At 47.2% G+C, this 18,177-nt stretch overlaps 1 protein-coding gene across 1 annotated transcript in view; it reads left to right on the forward strand.

Annotated features, from left to right (window-relative positions):
* Nucleotides 1-768: 768 nt before the first annotated feature.
* Aco1 (aconitase 1) overlaps nucleotides 769-18,177 on the forward strand; it is a 50,345-nt gene continuing 32,936 nt past the window's right edge. Inside the window, exon 1 of the mRNA XM_005361982.3 lies at nucleotides 769-1,004. The gene's annotated coding sequence lies outside the window, so the exon portion shown is untranslated. The remainder of the gene's footprint in view (nucleotides 1,005-18,177) is intronic.

Below are 18,177 nucleotides of genomic sequence, written 5' to 3' on the forward strand. Positions count from 1 at the left end.
CCATAGGATTCTTTCTCAAAACTATACCAAAAACCCAAGACAACTAAAATCCCACGAAGAACCCTAAACTAAACAAGAATTGGGGTGGGAACAAAAAATGAAGAACAAGGGAGAGGGGCGGAACTGGAGACAGGGAGATGATTGATTATGTAGTGTCCTGAAGCACTCAGAAAATGAAGTCTGTAGTGACCGCCAAGCTTTTAAACGAAAGGCTGAGAAAGGATACCTTTCTTCTTCTGACTCCCTGCGCCAATCAGGCAATTCACATTACACCCTGCGCCACGTGAGTCTCAGTCAGCCTTCTCCACGATCCCGACAAGGAAAAGCCTACAAGTCGGTTAAGCACTTCCTGGGACTGAGCCACTAACAAAGCAGCTCGCAGCCGCAGGTCCAGTTTCTCCCGCCTATGGGGCGGAGCCGGGAGGATCTAGGGCCAAAGCTCCTAGGATCAGCTTCAGGACCTCGGTCCTGGGCTGTACGGAGCGGGGCGGAGCAGGTCCTAGGCTCTGCCCCCGCCCGGGGCCCAGATTCTCGGGATTTGAGAACTGGGCTGGGCGGGCCCAGGCTCCGCTAATCAGCCTCAGCAAACAGGACCGGCCCTCGGGGCGGGGTAGATCCCCGGTCCCGCCCCTCGATCATGGCCTTTCTTCGGGCTCTGGAAAGAAGAGGTGTCCCAGGCTCTGCCCCTTGGTCTCAGCTTCAAGTTCAGGCCCTTGGGGCGGTATAGGTCCTAGACTCCGCCCCTCCTCCTTGTCCCTTAAGGTTCCGAAGGATGGTGGTCCAGGCTCCTCCTGAGAGGGAGGAGGCGTTCGGACCCCGCCCCCTCTGGGCGTGGCGAGACCCAGGCCCCGCCCCTCGGCTGCTGCAGCTGGTTCCGGCCCGCTCACTCACGGTCCCGCCTCGCTGCTGGAGCGTCCGGAGGACCGCTCAACGGGAGGAGCTCCGAGTCCGCCTGGGTCCTTGGTAGCAGCCGGCTGTGTGATCGCGGAGCCCCACTGTGAGCGGTGAGTACCACGCGGGCCCGGAGCGTCCGTGCAGGCCTTTTCACGTTGTAGACCGCGGGGACAGAGGACGAGCTGGGGGAGGTCGCGGAGCTCGTTCCTGGGGTGACCTCTCCGCCCGCTCCTCAGCCTGCGTCGCTTTGGACTGGGAGTGGCTCTACTCGGCGCCTCGGGAGTTCTCGCCTTGGCTGTGCTAGCCGCGCCGGGGAGTCTGCCAGGCCCGGCCTTCGGGATAAAGAAGGCTGCTTGTGCCGGCAGATGAGGGAGTACCCAAGAGGGGACAGTGAGGGCGAGAGACCCCCTCAGTGGAATGGTTGAGCTCAGAACTCATGGGGATTGATTGAGGAACCCGAGGAGAACGGGACTGTACTAGTCGGCCAGGCCGGTACACGAGAACCGCACACCTCCCTGCAGCACGCTTGACAGCCTCTAAGCAGAAGTTGCTGAACTTTTGGACTTAGGACTTTTTGCGCACTTAACAGAACCTTTGTTATATGGGTTGTACCTATTGATGATTGCTATGTATAAATAAAACTTACAGACATTTAGTATGCTTAATAATTCAGAACATAACACTTTCTAAAATCCTATATTTTCCAAAACCAAGTTATGACGAATAACATTGTTTTACATTTCAACAAATCTCTGCTTAGAAGAAGACAGGTGATTCCCCCCCCCCCCCCCAGACAGGGTTCCTCTGTGTAACAACTCTAGTCGTCCTGGCACTCACTCTCCTTGTAAACCAGACTGGCCTCGAACTCACCTAGACCGGCCTGCCTCTGCCTCCGGAGTGCCACCACCCTGCCGACAGGTGGATTCTTATATCTGTCTCCTTCTGCTTTCATTTTTTTTAATTTATTTATTTATTATGTGTACAGCATTCCTTCCATGTGTGCCCGCAAGCCAGAAGGGGGCGCCAGGTCTCATTATAGATGGCTATGAGCCACCATGTGGTTGCTGGGAATTGAACTCAGGACCTCTGGAAGAGCAGTCAACCACTGAGCCATCTCTCCAGCCCTGCTTTCAGTCTTTTGCAGTGTGGTTTGTCATGTGGCTACCGGAGACTTTCAAGTATCCTCCTGAAAGTGTAGCATCTCTGTTTAGTTTGGAAGTGTTACTGGCCCTGCTGATCCCTAGGTGTTCTGTGCCCCACACGTCGAGGTAGCGAGTGCTTGGGAGGCATAGTTCACTAGGTTCATTACCTTGTTTATGACCCTTCCACCCAGCACCATGGAGAGTGTTCAGTATTCCATCTCTGATATTCAGGGCCACTCTTGGCCTCACTTTGGAACTAAGTACTGGATCCCCACACCTGATGGCTGCTGCCGCCTTCTGCAAACTCAGTAATGTTCATGCGTGCCTTGGTTGTTTCTGTGCCTGTGGAGTTGACCCATGTGAGCATCAGGACTGCAGGATGTGGCAAACAGGACCTGTGGGTTCTCAGAAGTGTGTGTAGAGAGACCATGCCAAATGTATAGGAGTTGGTGTAAGATTACCAAGTAGTTGAGAGGTCATTTTTAAAATATCAGCATAGTGAGCTGGGCAGTGGTGACGCACACCTTTAATCCCAGGAGGCAGAGAGGCAGAAGGATCTCTCTGAGTTTGAGACCAGATACTAGGTATGGGGTGTGTTGTTCAAGTCTTCCAAAATGTTTGCTAGAGAAAAACAAAAAATCCTGTGTTTCGAATATGCTAATATGGATCAGCAGATTTCTTGTGTAAAGGAGCAGACAGCAAAAATTACAACCATGCAGTTCTCATATTGCTGTGTGTAAGTAGCCATAGGTAATATGTCAGGCCAGCTCTGATCCACCAGGGCTACACAGAGAAACCCTGTCTCGAAAAATCTAAATAAATAAATAAATAAATAAATAGACAGACGGGATGGCATGCTTTTGCCCCCCTCCCCCGCTGTGTTCAGTTCTGTGGTTTCTAGACTTCGATTTCTTGAGCTATGCTTCCCAGTCTTCGAGTTCTTTCATTTCCATGTTCCTGGCTATCACTGTGAGTGGTCCTCTGTGGTTTTTCCTTAGATTCGTGACTGCGCCTTAAGCCAACTGATATCCTAATTGCCAATTTCAACTCCATTGCTACCAGTAGGGTTTGGCAACACTGGCCGCAGCCAGGCAGGAATTCTGTTTCCTCAGGCACCGGTTCTATCGGCTACTAAAGGGTTCTTTATATAGATCTCTATCCCTCTATAAAACTCAGGCTTCAAAGGTTGAGGTGAAATCCGACTGGCTTAGAGAGGCTGAACAAGTAGCTAATCTTCTCTCTTAGCTCGCATCTCCCCTTAAAACAGGGTGTCCTGCTCCACCCCCACCTGAGAACCCTAGCTACTCATGGTTCCTCCCTACCACTTCCTGTCAGCTAGTTGCCGACTCAACCTCCTGACACCAAGTTAATTTTATTTAATCAAATGTAAAATGTCTTTGCATCATTAGGCAAATATTCCATAGCATAAACGAATGTAATAGGTCTTAAATTAATATGCCACAGCAGTCCTGTCTCTGCCCCCGCAAGAAAACAGTTGTCCAGCGCATTTGTGTAATGCATAGAATCCTTCGTTAGACTCTTTCCTTTGCTTTGTGTTCTGTCTATACAAATTTGAGATAGATGTTATATTCGTATTATCAACTACACATATCAAAACAAAGAGATTTCTGTATCCTCTACCCAAAGAGGCTATGGTATTCTAACGGAGCAGCATCAACACTTGGACTGATAGAAGTGATTTGCGCACGGCCGTTGTTCCTGTGGAAGTTAGGATCTAAACGTCAGCACTTGTGTTCTTTGTCTACGACTCGACGCTGCTGGTGGAGCCTCCCCTAATCACCCCTTGAGAAGGTGTTTATCTCGTTCCCAACTCTTCTGGACCTTGGGAACTTAATGGGTGTAAAAGATGCAAGGCCTGTCTGGAACGTCCAGTCGAGAGCATAGGTAAGGACTGGCCATTTGAGACAGTGCTCTGTCTACATGTGTATATGAAACACAGTCCTGCGAGAAGAACAGTACCTCCTAGTAAAGAGCACTTCAGAAGCATACGCGAGGGAAACCAGAGGCCTACACTGTGAAGCTGACAAAACCAGTATTTATTACCATGTGCCTGGCAAGTAATAGCTTTTCATCTTATTTCGTCTGTTCTGTCTTTTAGGAGGAAATACCTCTTCATGAGGCAGCAGGCATCCGGATAGGAAAATCCCTTCCAACCTGATGTCAGTTCTTGGACTAGCCTTGTAGAGCATACTGGATTTCTCAGAACTTCAGTGTCTCTGACTTCACAATTAGGCTGTTGTTCGTAGGTGTCCCAAGCACCCCTGGTTTCCTGAAAGAGATTTTGCTGGCTTTTGTGTGCGTTTCTTCTCACCTCTGTGCCCAGCAGTGTTCCATTTCTGCAGCTTGAGATGAGCCGTGATGACAGTATCTACCCCGTGGAACTCTTCCAGTGCTCCATGTCTGAGCTTTTTCTACCCGGGGAACAAATCACTAAACATTCATCCGCACACTGCTGCTCTTGTTGGAGCCAAGGTGCATTTGGTTTGTTTGGCTTCTTTTCTGTTTTCTTTCTTTTTTTTTTTCTTAAACAAAACCAGACCCCTTAGCCTGAACAAAGATATGAGGTATGGGATGTGTTATTCAAGTCTTCCAAAATATTTGATAGAAGAAAAGCAAAAAACTGTGTTTTAGAATATGCTAATATGGATCAGCAGATTTCTTGTGTAAAGGAGCAGACAGCAAAAATTACAACCATACAGTTCTGCTGCTGTGTGAAAGCAGCCATAGGCGATATACTGGATATATATGAGCATGACTGTATTCAAATAAAACTCTATACAAAAACAGGTGCCGGACCAGAGTTTACAACCCCTGTACTAGAAGAATATAAAGAGAACCCTTGTTTTAAAGATACATTTTTTTTTTTTTTTAAGAAAAGGAGATTCTTCAGGAATTCTGGGACTGGAATCTCCAAGGTGGATATATGTGGAAGTAGAAACTACAGATGACTGTAGTCATAGAAAAATCCAAAGTAGACTCTTCACAGAAGGACCACATGGCATGCACAGTGAATGGGAATCCATCCTCCCAAGTCTCAGGAGGGATCGTACACTGGGTGGGTAGACCTGCCTTCTAATGCAGTGTGGATTTGGAGTAGACCCCAAACAGCAGCATCTCTAACAGCTGTCCTCACTGCAGGGGCAGGGACAAACCTTCCTTATACATGTGTGTATTATAATTATTATATGTGTTATATATACATGTATGTACATATTTGTACACAAACTACAGACACATGTTATTTGTTACCTGTATACATGCATAAGTTATAGTCATGCTTGATCTCACACCCGTGAATTTAAAATTGCTCCAGAAATGTAAAACAGAAATACCAAACTGTTAAGAATAGCCATTTCTGAGTAGTGAGGTCGGGTGAAACCAAGTGAGGAACCTTTTCCTTCTTAGTTTTAGTATTATTAGATACTCATCCATCCTGTAACATTCATATGGTGTTTTTACATCCCAACAGCCTATGCCTTTAAAGGGAGATAGGTGATTTCTTTAGTGAAAGAGCTGCTCCCCAAAAATATCTATTCTTATGAAAAGATGCCCATATAGCGACCTGAGAGGTTTAGTGTCAGAAGTTTGGTCCATTATCACCATGGCAACATGGTGACACTGAGGCAGACGTGGTCCTGGAGACATAGCTGAGAGTTCTATATCAGATCCTCGGGCAGCAGGCAGAGGGAGACACTGGGCCTGGCACACACTTCCTCCCTCAAGGCCACACTTCCTAATCCTTAATAGTGGCACTCCCTGATGACCGAGCATTCAAATATGTGGGCCTATGGGGGCCCTTCTTATTCAAACCACCACATCACGTGACATTGTCACATCATGTTTCTGAAGGAGTATATGTGATGCTGGTATAGACTAACTCAGAAAGCAAGCCCATTCAAGTCAAACACTTCATTTCATCCCTCGTGTTTGACTTAAACTCTTGCCAGAAGGTAGAAGTCCTAAAATCAAAGTGTTCCTTGACGGGCCCTATGCTAACCCTTGCACTAGTGTTGCAAAAATCTGCTGCACGGTTTTTAAAATTAAAGGTCTGAAAAGACTGTTTCCCTCTGAGTCTCTGTTTCTGAGGTGAGAAAATGTGTGTTCACTTGCATACATAGATGTGTGTATGCGTATAAGTGGGTGAACATATGCATGTGTGCATGTGTGTGTGTTCAAGTGGGTGAACATGCATGTGTACATGTGTGTGTGTTCAAGTGGGTGAACATATACATGTGTGTGTGTTCAAGTAGGTGAACATATGCATGTGTACATGTGTGTGTGTTCAAGTGGGTGAACATATGCATGTGTGCATGTGTACGTGTGTGTGTGTTCAAGTGGGTGCATGTGCACATTTGTACGCGTGTCTGTGCATGTGTTCAAGTGGGTGTGTGCAAGCGTGTGCATGCGTGTGCCTGTTTTGTGTTAAGTAGATGAGTGTTGCATGTGTGCGTGCATGTGTCTGTGTGTGCACTCACCCGGGTAAAGATACCAGGTTTGCCACAGTCCTGAGTGGGTCTCTCTTGGTGATACAGTTAACTTGGGCTTCGGGTTTTCCTCAACCTCGCTATCAGTGCTTTCCGGCACAGATTCTAAACTTGCTTATGATCAAAGCCAGCCTCTCCAGTTATTTTACAGGAGCTCACCGAGGAAAGAGCTGTTCCACTCTGTGCTGAGTTACCTACAGCCTGCCTGGCAGCAGAGCTTTGCAGATCTTTTTCCCAGTGGGAAGAGGGGAAACAAGAGCCCTAGGAATGGGGAACTAAAAGCAAGCACGCTGCTTGCTGGAGTCACGTGTGCTGTGTGGACTTCCCCCTGGAGTCTACTGTGACCCTTTGACCATTTGACTGAGAACTTAGAAGGTTCTTCATAGGTTTAATGCCATCAGCTGACCATCTTCCTATCAGTCAGGTGCTCCCCCGCCCCCGTCTCTGCCTCTGCCTCTCTTTCTGTCCCCCACCCCCGCCCTCTGTCCAACCCCCGTTGTTAACTCATGCTCTCACTTTTGACTATTTTATTAAGACATTTGCGGCACACCAGAGTGACCTGGCACCTCAGGTTCTGGGCATTGCCTGCTGGCCAGTCTCATCTTGGCCTCCCTCCCTTCCCTTTCCTCTGCTAGGAGCTGCCATCTTCATTTCCAGGTACTTAGCAGCAACAAGAAAGAGCACAGCCCTTGCTGGGTTCTCTGCCATTTGTTTGTTGTTCTCCTTAGACCCCACTGAGAGCCGGGTGCAGCCTAGTTGACTTCTTCAGCCCTGCTAGCATTCTCAGTTTCTGCCTTTGCTCTCCCTCTGCCCTAGAGACTCTGCCTTTCCTAAGGCCTCCCTCAAATCCCAGCTGGAGCTGTTTTTGTCTGCTGATCTTTCTCCTGGCCCTCGTCTTACTGGAGTGAAACGTGTGCTGGTGTTAGTCTTTTCTCTTAGGTTGTAATCCTCGTAGAAGAGGCGTGTCTTTTTGTTTTCTTTTCTCCTACGGTACCTAGTAATTACCGCAAAGAAGATCCTGAAGAAATACACACCAAATCACATTGATAAGACTCCCTGGAAGGGGCCTGGAGAGGCAGTGGCCTAAGATTACAGGCTGACCTTCCAAAGGACTGGGTTCTGTTCCCAGCACCCACATTGTAGCTCACAACCACCTGTACCTCCAGCTCCCTTGCCTCCTCCTGACCTCTCCACCTGCACCAGGCACCCAAATGGTGCACATACGTACATGCAGGCAAAGCCACTCGTGTGCGTTAAGTAAGAGTATGTTTGCAGTGCAGTGGTGGTGCACACCTCTAATCCCGGCACTTAAGGAGCAGTGCCGGTTGGATCTCTGAGTTCAAGGCCAACCTGTTCTGCAGAGTAGTTCCAAGACAGCCAGGGCTACCGGAGAAACCCTGCCTCCCGAATTATTTATTTATTTAAAAGTTGAGATTTTTTTTTAAGAATAATTGGAGAAAAAAAATGAGTATAAAAGATACATTTTTAGACATTGCCTACTGTAAAGTTTCTCCCATCTGCGTAGATTTTTGAAAGTTTTGAAGACTTGTAATGGACCAGTTGTTTGCCTTCTTTGTTTTTAGGAGTTTTTTATTTTTTAACATCTGTCCAGAACCTTTAAGTATCTGACCTTACAATGCTTTTTCCCACCACAGGAAAAATGCCTAAAAATTTATCTTTCTGGGTCACTTTTCTTAGATAAGAGTGGTTCTTGAGTCTGCTTAGTGAATGTGTTTTAAGGTGTAGATTTCAATCTTTTTTTTTTTAAATATTTATTTATTTATTATGTATACAAACATTCTGCCTCCATGTATGCCTGCAGGCCAGAAGAGGGCACCAGACCTCATTACAGACGGTTGTGAGCCACCATGTGGTTGCTGGGAATTGAACTCAGGACCTCTGGAAGAGCAGGCAATGCTCTTAACTACTGAGCCATCTCTCCAGCCCCGATTTCAATCTTTAGTAAAGGAAATAATCTACTTTCCTAGCCTACCAAGCTCTGGGAAGTGGGGGGGTGACAGTCTCATCAATTACTGCCACTCATGTCATAGAGTTCCCAGAATTCACTGTGCTCAGTGTGGTAACTCAGTTATGCCAGCACCCCCTGCCATCCGAGCAAAGATGTACAGACAGGCATTGTGACGTTAAAATATGCAAAGAAGCAAAAGGAGGTTTATTTAACAAGCTAGAAAGAATTCTTGTCTATAGCCCTTAGGGACCATTGGGCTAATGTGCAGATTAGAAACCAAAGAACTGGGGATTAAATGTTGCAAACTTGCACGGACATGAAACCACCTTGCTGAGCACTGTATGTCAGAGCGACTCAGCACTGGTTCTTACGTCTGAATGTGTTATAGCTACAGGCTGGCATCTCATTCCCTGAGCCAACTGTTTCTCGGACTTGGCTGTCAAGAGTTTACCTAAGTACTCTGATGACTTTGCAATCAAAAGTTTACCCAAGCTCTCTGACGACTTCACAGACGTAGGTGAATGCTCCTACTCCAGTTCCCCCTCATTCTCTCCTGACCTCTGAGCAACTGGGCCAAGCTTGTCTTTGTCTGGCTTGCCTTGGACCAGTGTCCCAAGTGACTTATACAGAACACTTAATCATTCATTGTCCTCATCCTTTGTGGGACTGTTATAGAATTACAGAACATTACAGGTTATGGTGTGGTTCACGAAAGTGTATCACCATTAGTTGGCTTCTTATGTGATTCACTAGTTTGAATTTTTGGTTGAGAAGCAGAGGAGAGAATAGACTTGGTCTAGAACTGCCAAGAATCTGCCATGTTTGCTGTAAGGAAGGCGAGAGAGCCCGTGCACGTTCCGTTCTCCAGCCTTAGGACTCAGGAAGATGTTGCCTTAGTGCTGATGCGGTTGTTGTCATATCAACCCATCCTTTCAAAGTTAGATAGTGTACAAATTTTGCCAAAAATTAAGGCCATTTGAGGGAGCTTGAGGCTGGTCTTCACACAGTTACCTTAGAGTCTGAAGATTATTTGTGAGTTTAATGTTTTTTAATCACTATATAATTTGGACATGTGTATGTGAAATGACCCTGCCAGTGGCTGAGAGGTTGTACCCTGGTGCAAGAGAGTTGACCATAGCTGAGTTTAGCTCCCAGCTAGGTTGCCACCCAGAGGCCTCAGCCGGTGACCTGACCCTTCCTGTCTTATCACCTATAAAATAAGAGAGTGGCGCCTTTGTGGATGGGTTGCTTAAAGATTTTATCAGCACCTGTGAGGTGCCTGGTGCTGGGGTGGCAGCCTGCACACCCTTTGGGTAGAAGCTGCTGGTGGTCTGTAGTGCTGCAGGCTGTTAGCCTTCTTCTCAGCTTCCGCTCTGGCTCCACCCACCTCCCCGGCTCCTAGCCTATCAAGATGGCTCTTAGGCTTCAGCCAAACAAGGACAGTAATGACCCTAGACCCCTCAGCCCTCCTGTCCTGCTCCGGTTTTATAGCTCTCCTGGATCTTTCCTTCCTGCACATCCTCCCAGACCCTGCCCCCATTTCCAAGCTCAGTGTTGTAAAGCCCCTGCCTGTCTGACACCAGTCTGGCATCATGGCTGAGAGGAGCTGCCGAAAAGCCTCCAACATGGCCCCTGTCTCCAGTGTGAATTCGGGCCTTTGAGTGGGGTCCCTCATGACCTAGACCTTGACCCTCCCTTTCAGTCTTCTCCCCTGTGCCGCCATACTTCATTTACTCAGAAGGGTGTGATTCTGACGACATCAGTTTTTTGTGTCTCTGCCAGTGTGTGCTCTCCTCACTCCCCTACTTTGGTGGGATTCTAGAAGGTGCATGGTGTCACCTGTCCCTAGAGCCTTCTCCCCGACGGACTAGATGCTTCTTCATCACCCTGTACCCGCTGCTGTAGAGTGGGAGACACGAGATTCTATACTGGCTGTGGTGCTTATTCTCCAGCCTGTCTTTGACTCCGAGGGATGGGAACTTCCTTAGCCCTCGAAGTAGCAAATGCATGAATGAATCTCATCCCTTCCTTCTCTCATGGCAGAAGGTGTTGTAATATGGTGGTGTTATCTCCAAACATACTGGGTCACATTCCTAGCTATCCTAAGACACATGTGACCCACAGAGCACAGGTTGGACATCCTTCCTTAGCCATCCAAAGAGGCACAGATACTAAGGTTTAATGTTACTCTATTGCTTGTCACAGTTTTGTAGGTGAATTTTGTGAACTCACAAAAAAATGACATAGAGACTTATTATTAATTTTGAAAGCTCGGCCTATAGCTTAAGCCTATCGCACTGTTTTGCCTGGTGACTTTTTGCCTCTTTTCCATCTTGTACCAGCTCTTTCTTTCTGTGTCCTCTGGCATCTCTCTCATGCCTAGATTCATCTCCTTATCTTCTCTCTCTGCCTGGAAGTCCCGCATAATCTCTTCCTGCCTAGCTGTTGGTCATTCAGCGTTTCATTAAACCAATCAGAGGCACCTTGGCAAAGACATATCTTTACAGGGTGCAAAAACATTATCCCACAACACCTCTTTCACTAATGAAGTGGGAGTCATGTGTGTAGGCCTTGCCGCATGCGCCTCACTGCGCTGGAATAGAGTCTGAGGAACCACATCGTTCATCGCCATCTCTGTCTCTGTCTCAGCTTGTCTGCCTCTAGCTTCAGACCCTCTCTGTGATGCCGCCACTGTGGCAGGAATACGATAGTAGAAGACGCAGGAGCCTCGTGGAAAATCATTGAGATAGGGGTTTATATCAGCAAGCTTCCGGGAACTTCATTAGCATGAGTATCATCTCTTAGTCCAAACAGTTCTGAGGCCCCAACAAGACCACTTCGGGCCTCTAAAACTGGTGAATGCTAGGGTAAAAGCATCCCTGTGAGATCGCTGGAGGCTGCACGTGTAGCCTTTTGTGGTGACACCCTTCTCATCCTACAATTAAGTCAAAAGGTCATCCCCACATAAACTCAGGGCTTGAGGAAATCATTCGGGTTTCTTAAAGAATGAGTCTCAGTGGGCACTACTATGGAATGCTCTCCTCTGTTCTTCCTCAGAACTCACACATGAGCAAATATGCCTCAAATTCTAGCATTTGGGAAGTTGAGGCCAGAGGACTGAGAGTGAAAGGCCAACCTGGGCTGTGCATCAAGACCCTGTCTTACTACGTAGCTTTGGCTGTCCTGGAACTCATTAAGTAGATTAGCTGATCTTGAACTCATAGAGATCCACCTGCCTCTGCATCCCAAGTGCTGAGATTAAAGGTGTGCACTACTACACCCAGCATTTTTTTAAGATTTATTTTTAAGTGTGTGTGTGTGTGTGTGTGTGTGTGTGTGTGTGTGTGTGTGTGTGTGTTGGTACACAAATGTGAGTGCATTACCTGCAGAGACCAGAAGTGGAAGTGGGCATCAGGTCAGCCAGAGCTGGAGTTACAGATGGGTGTGAGACGTGGTTGCTGGGACTCAAACTCGGGTCCTCTGGAAGAGCAGTAAGTGCCCAGAACAACTGCGTCCTCTGTCCTGCCTCAGCCCTGACTCTTGTCGCAGAGCCACTGCTTCTCCAAGACTTTGTCTGCTCCTCTCTAGTTTTCTATTCTCTCCCAAGGTAGATAATTGTGTTGGCTTCTCTTCCTGGTTACTAATGTCCCACATAAGACCCACGGTCTTAGTTCTAATTGAGAGGGTTCCGTTTGGTTGATACCACTTTCACAAATAGCTGGGAAGATCAGAGCTGCCCTATCACAAAATCCACCTCCCATGGGCACCCACAGGCACAAGGAACCCCAAAGCCTTTCTAGAGCTCTGCTTGTAGAAGAGTCCGGGACGAGACATGATAATTCTGCCTTCCTGGACACATCTGACCTCCATTTATTCTTACATAGACATCCTAGGAATCTTTCGTTTAACAACAACAACAACAACGTTGTTTTAAATAGCATAGTGTTTAGACACAGGACCATCAGTTTGGAAACAGGACCAATTAATTTCTCTTTAAATAGAAAACAGAAGCAGCAGCAGTGGCGTAGCTGTCTTCCCAGTGAACTGGAGTAAACCCTAAACACGTGCTGACTTTGACCTTGGAGTCGAGAGCTGTGGATATGATATTCAGGCTGTGTGCTTCTAGAAAGGGCTAGGAAGAGAGGAGGCCACACAGCAAGCAATGTTGAGGAAACCTCTTCCTGTTGTCACATAGACCTTAATAATCTGCAGTCCGCTCTTGTTTTTCTCTGGGTGTCCCAAGTGAGCAACCCTGAGGGTGTGTCTTCTGTGCTTCAGACGGGGGGGGGGGGGGGGGTTGATTCCCACCCCATCAGGCTTGTACAGAACATGCAGTTCCCAGGAAGTGGATGCACTGCCCCCCAACAAAACCCCAAAGCCCCAATCTTTGCCTTCACCCCACTACTGATGGGGCTCTCTTGTGTAGACCATTCATTCCTCTTCCCCCTCTGAGGGTGTAGGTGCAGTGTTGGCTGCCGGGCCTGTTTAGACACGAGGCAGCTTGACTCTGTCACTGGGATGTAACACAGGTCTAGTTAACCTGGACACCGGCATCAGAGCAAGAAGAGGCAGTCTTTTTTTTCCCCTTTAACCCTGCCCATCGGCAGTTAGCTGATATGTCACCTGTTCCAAACAAATACGCCTTTGGTGGACAGACACAGCATGTGCCCTTTGGTATCTGGAGTATTACTCAGTTCTCTTTTCAGGCAAAGAGTGGTGGATGGTCTCTTCTCATAAGCAGAACTCAGCCTTTCTCATACAGCCCTCTTGTGAGATTGCTGCTTGGGTGTGGAGCTTTGGTCTGGAGACACACAGAGCACAGCACCTTGGCCTAGATAGACTGGCGTTTGGCCCACATTTTAAACTGATGAGCCTTTTATCTTGCTGTCGGCCGTGAGGATCTCAGTTGTTCAAGTCCAGAGTCAATTGTGCAACACGTTTTAGAGCTTCTTTATGCAGGGAAATCTAACAGAGCTTGGGGCTCAAGTCCAGAGAAGAGCAAGGACAGACAGTTCCATTCTCCCCATACAGATCTGACTCTTGCCCGCATCGGGATCTCACTTACATCCCGTGCAGATGAGAGCATTTGGTGACCAGAGACCATCTCAGTTCGTCATGCAGTTTGACCTTACTGGCAGATAAGCAGTTTACTTCATTCATTCATTCATTTTGGTTTTGCAGGGCAGGGTTTCTCTGTGTATCCCTGGCTGTCTTGGTCCTCACTTTGTAGATAAGGCGGGCTAGGGTTAGGGTCTCACAGGAAATCTGCCTGCCTGGGACCCCAAGTGCTGGGATTAAAGGCTTACACCACCATACCCAACCTGGATAAACAGTTTACAAATGAAGAAATGCACACATCGAACAGACAGATAGGAAAGATTCAGTTTTACTCGCTGTTAAAGAAATGTAAAGATCAGCTTCTTATCTCTCCACTTGGTGAATGTGAGAGACAATTACCTCACGTGGTTTGGGCCGTTCATTCCCTGCTCCGAGAGGGACAGCCTTTCCTGAGTGCTTGGGGGAAAGCAGAGACGTACAGATCCTTTCCCCTAGCTGTCCTGCTTCTAGAAACTAACAGCCCACAGTTCATTAAGTGGATTAGGGGCCTGCTAAAGTTCTGTGTGCAAAGGGGCAGCATTGTTTGGTGGTATGTGCAAATAACCAAGATCAAAGTGTGCCTAGGTTGTGACGAAGGTTAACCCGTGCCGGATGTGCACAAGTGAAGGCTCCAGATCCCCACAGCTGTCCTACAGTGAGCCCATAGGACAGTTAGCAGAAAGATAACAGAGCCCAGACTCCGAACTCCGCACCTGCATGGCTCCCCCTTTCGATGCCTACCTCGGATTCGGCTTCTGGTGCCTGATGTTTAGGTTTTGGTTTGTTTGTTTTGTGACTTCCTCTGAAACTCAGTGTCTGTACTCCACTCTCCCGCGTAGAGCGAACTGTGAGAATCCTGATGTGCGGTTCATGCGGCCGTCACTTCAGAGCAGGCTAGCTGTGAGCCACCTTCCTACCAGATAACTCTCTCTACATTCAGGATGTGGGGAGGGTGATGGGCTTCCCGCTTAGTGCAGGCATCCCTTTGTAGAACCCCATTGTGTAAGAACTCCTAGCGCTTTCTCTTGACTAAGCAGCCAGAGGTGAGTGTCCTATAGTCCTAAGTATTCAGCTAAGCCTCCTGGAGGGCGGGCCCTAAGTGGTTGCTTTAGCTTTGCTCTTGAAGTTAGTGTTGCCCAGGCTCTCTTTTTCTTTTCACCTATTTAATGGTTCGCTTTTCCTCTTCCTCTACCCCCATCCCATTCTGTGAAACGGAAATGGTAGCAGCCTACATATGCTGTCTTAGGTGCCGACGCTCCCCACTTTCCCAACAGAAGAAACTAGAATAACGTGCTGGCCTCACCCCCAAATCCACAGTTCACTCTCCGAGTCTAGTCGTGTCTTGTGGTGTTACTATATGCAGATTAGCTAGATAAAACACAGCCTCAGGGGAGAGGGCACAGAGAAGAAAGCTTGGGCCTGTGTTTGCTGGGTAGGGCCCCTGGCTGGGTGGTCAGCTTCCTGGGCGAGACTGCAAATCGGGGACAGTTTGGGAGACTGTGAGAGCATGGCAGTCCTTGACAATTAGGAATGAGCTAGCGTTTGACCAGGGAAAGGGGCTGACCTAGAAGGCTCTGACCATTCCTAGAGCCTGTGCTAGATCTGGACCTATTCCCAAGCCAAAGGACTTCTCCCTCACTTCCTCCTTGAAATGTGGTCATTTGGGATTTCTTGTGCAATTAGCAAACCACTGAGACCGCCTATGAGGAAGTTTGCACCAAGACCGATAGTGTGGGTGGAGCCTTGGAGTGCCCCTGGATTCTTGAGTCCTCCAGATTTATGGAGAGGGATTATTTCCCAACTTCTAAGCAAAACCAGTTTTCAGTTGCTAAAACACAGTTACTATTGTTTTTGACCTATGGCTCAGTAAAGATGGGCAGGGACATGTAAGACATGGCTCAGAATAGGTGCCAGAGGAAAGAATAACTCCGCCATTCAATACTGAGCTCGTCCTCGAAGGTTCTGATTGCTGTCTTCAGCTAGGGGCGGGTGGGTAGCCTGGTCATGGTCAGCGTCACTGTCACAGCGGGAGTACTCATTCTACCTTTCCCTGTGATAAAGACAATGTGCGTCCCTCGGAGCTGCCTTGCCTGCAGATGTGAACCGGGAATGACCACGTGCTCCTCGGATGGCGCTCTCGCCAGCACTGCAGAAGGCAGTAGAAGGGGTGTTTGATGATCTCTACCTCCAGGCCCCTTTTTGCTTGGGGGATTTTTACATGACCTTAAATATAGGTGTAGAAAAAGGCATAGACTCTAAACACTTACTTAAATAGAAAGAAATGTGGTTTAAAATAAATCTTTGATATTATGTGTATTAATTATAATTCTATATACATAATTTTGGTATCTCTTAAAAAAAGGAAAATTTTCAACAGTAATGGGATGGATACTTGTTTTGTTTATATAAAGAATTAAATCGTGGCTGAATATTTGATACCGCAGAATTAGAGTTTCGTTGGTATCCTGATTTTATAACCATTAGTGCTAAAAATGCTGCTTCACATAAACACAGAATATAAAATGGCAAACACATGCTTAGGGACACTTCAAAAGCTGTTAGAAGCTCTTGAAATCCCAATCCAAAATTCATTTAATGGTTTTTTTAATGAAATTCATGTTAACAATCAAATTGCACTTTTTAAAATCAAACATTTTAATACAATGCTGCTCAAAGATACACTAATTAGATACTTACAAGAATGATGGTAGGAAATATGAGGAGTCTTTGTTTTCCATAATTAAATCACTATGTTTCTATAAGAACAAAAAAATTTGACTGCAGTTCATGATTACAACGGTCAAATCTGAGCTGAGGTACCAGGCAACACTGGTGTTGCATGAGGCAATGACGTATGCAGGGCAGTGAGCACACGCGTGTTCAGAGCCAAGGCTGCAGAGAAGTCACTCAGTGCAGCCTAGGTGAAGACTGCCAGAAACACCTCAGATTCATTATGCGTTTGATTTTGAGTTTGTTTTCGCCGGTTGCATTGAATCTTTCCTAACCACCACGTATAGTTATAAGACCCCACACAGAGCTGCAGCCCACTGTTTGAGAAGCTGGGGGTATTCAGCTTGATGCCGGCTTCTATGCCACGGTAGGAAGTGCTTCCTTTCTCCTCTACTGTCTACAAGTAGGGTTTGCTTTGTAGCCATAGTACTATCAGAATTGCCAATTTCCTAAAGTACAAGAGAGGCAGACAGTAAAAGTTCTTCATACAAGCCAGTTTCTGCAAGAGCCGTATTGGTCACTGCAGCCATCCTGAGATACGCCGTGGCTCTGAAGGGTGTAAGGAGAAGCAGGAATCCGTGAGGGCTAGTGTTACTCCCAGGGCATCTGAGAGCAGCAGCTGATTGGCCTGCACTGAATGATGGGGACATTTAGCAGTTGATTTAATTATAAACTTCTGGCTGGTTCCAGACACCTTTAGGAGTTGACACGGAGACAGAAACTTAAGACTACCTGAAGAAGTGGTGACCCCTTTTGCTCAGTCCTTTGAGTGTTTGCCTGCACTTCCTCCAGCTGTTGCCCCGGAGATGCTTTCCTGTGGATCCAGTTGTTTTCTGGGCAGGAAAAACAACAGCTCTATCATTGCAGTTGCTGCCATGAGGCCAACAGCATGGACGACGGAGCCCAAAGGATGTAGCAATGTAGTGTTTGTAAATGGGTGTCTTCTTCAAATTGATCACCTCATTTTCAGGGCCCAGAGATTGGCAACCCACTTCTTTAGATAAGTTTCCATGTTTCTTATTTTAAAAAAAAAAAAAATATTAATGGTTCTTTAGACTTGGTTGGTATGATGGTTTTTTAGACTTGGTTGGCTCCCCACTTACTAGGGCTGGCTAACAAATCTCTTTAATTTGTGTGATACTTTATCTTACATGTACCCTCACTTCGAAAAACAAAGCCACAAGTCTGGGTGTGGTGGTGCGTTCCTCCTTTAACTCCGGTTCTCAGGAGGCGGAGGCAGATCAAGCTCTATGAGTTCAAGCCAGTCTTATCTACATGGCAAGTTCCAGGCAGCTGGGGCTACACAGTGAGACCCTGTCAAGAAGAGCAAACACCAACAAAAACGAAAGCCACTCTCCCCGTGAGCCTGCTCTTCTTGTACAGACACCTTGGTGCATGCGCTAGTTTTCTGTCAGCTTCTTATACACTAGAGTTATCTAGTCTGTTAGCTACTTTTCTCTTGCTCTGCTAAAACACAGACCTGGGGCAACTTATAGGAAAAAAAAAAAAGTTTGTTTGGGCTTCAGGCTTCAGAGGAATAAGAGTCCATGATGTAGAGACATAGCAGCAAGATCTGGAAGCTGAGAGCTTACCTCTTGAGCCCTAAGCAGGAAGTAAAGGTGGCTGGAGAGGAGGGGAGAGGGCCTGGAAATGGCCTGTGGCTTTTAAATCCCAAAGCTTTCTCCCAGTAACATACTTTCTCCCACAAAGACACACCCCCTAAACCTACCCAAACAGCACCACCAATGGGGGTCAAGTATGCAAGCATTCTCATTCAAGCCTTTACAACTGGGAAGAGGGACCCTCAATTAAGAAAATATCTCCAGCTGGGTGGTGTGGT

This window comes from Microtus ochrogaster, linkage group LG5 (assembly GCF_000317375.1).
Source record: "Microtus ochrogaster isolate Prairie Vole_2 linkage group LG5, MicOch1.0, whole genome shotgun sequence".
Taxonomy (NCBI): Eukaryota; Metazoa; Chordata; class Mammalia; order Rodentia; family Cricetidae; genus Microtus; species Microtus ochrogaster.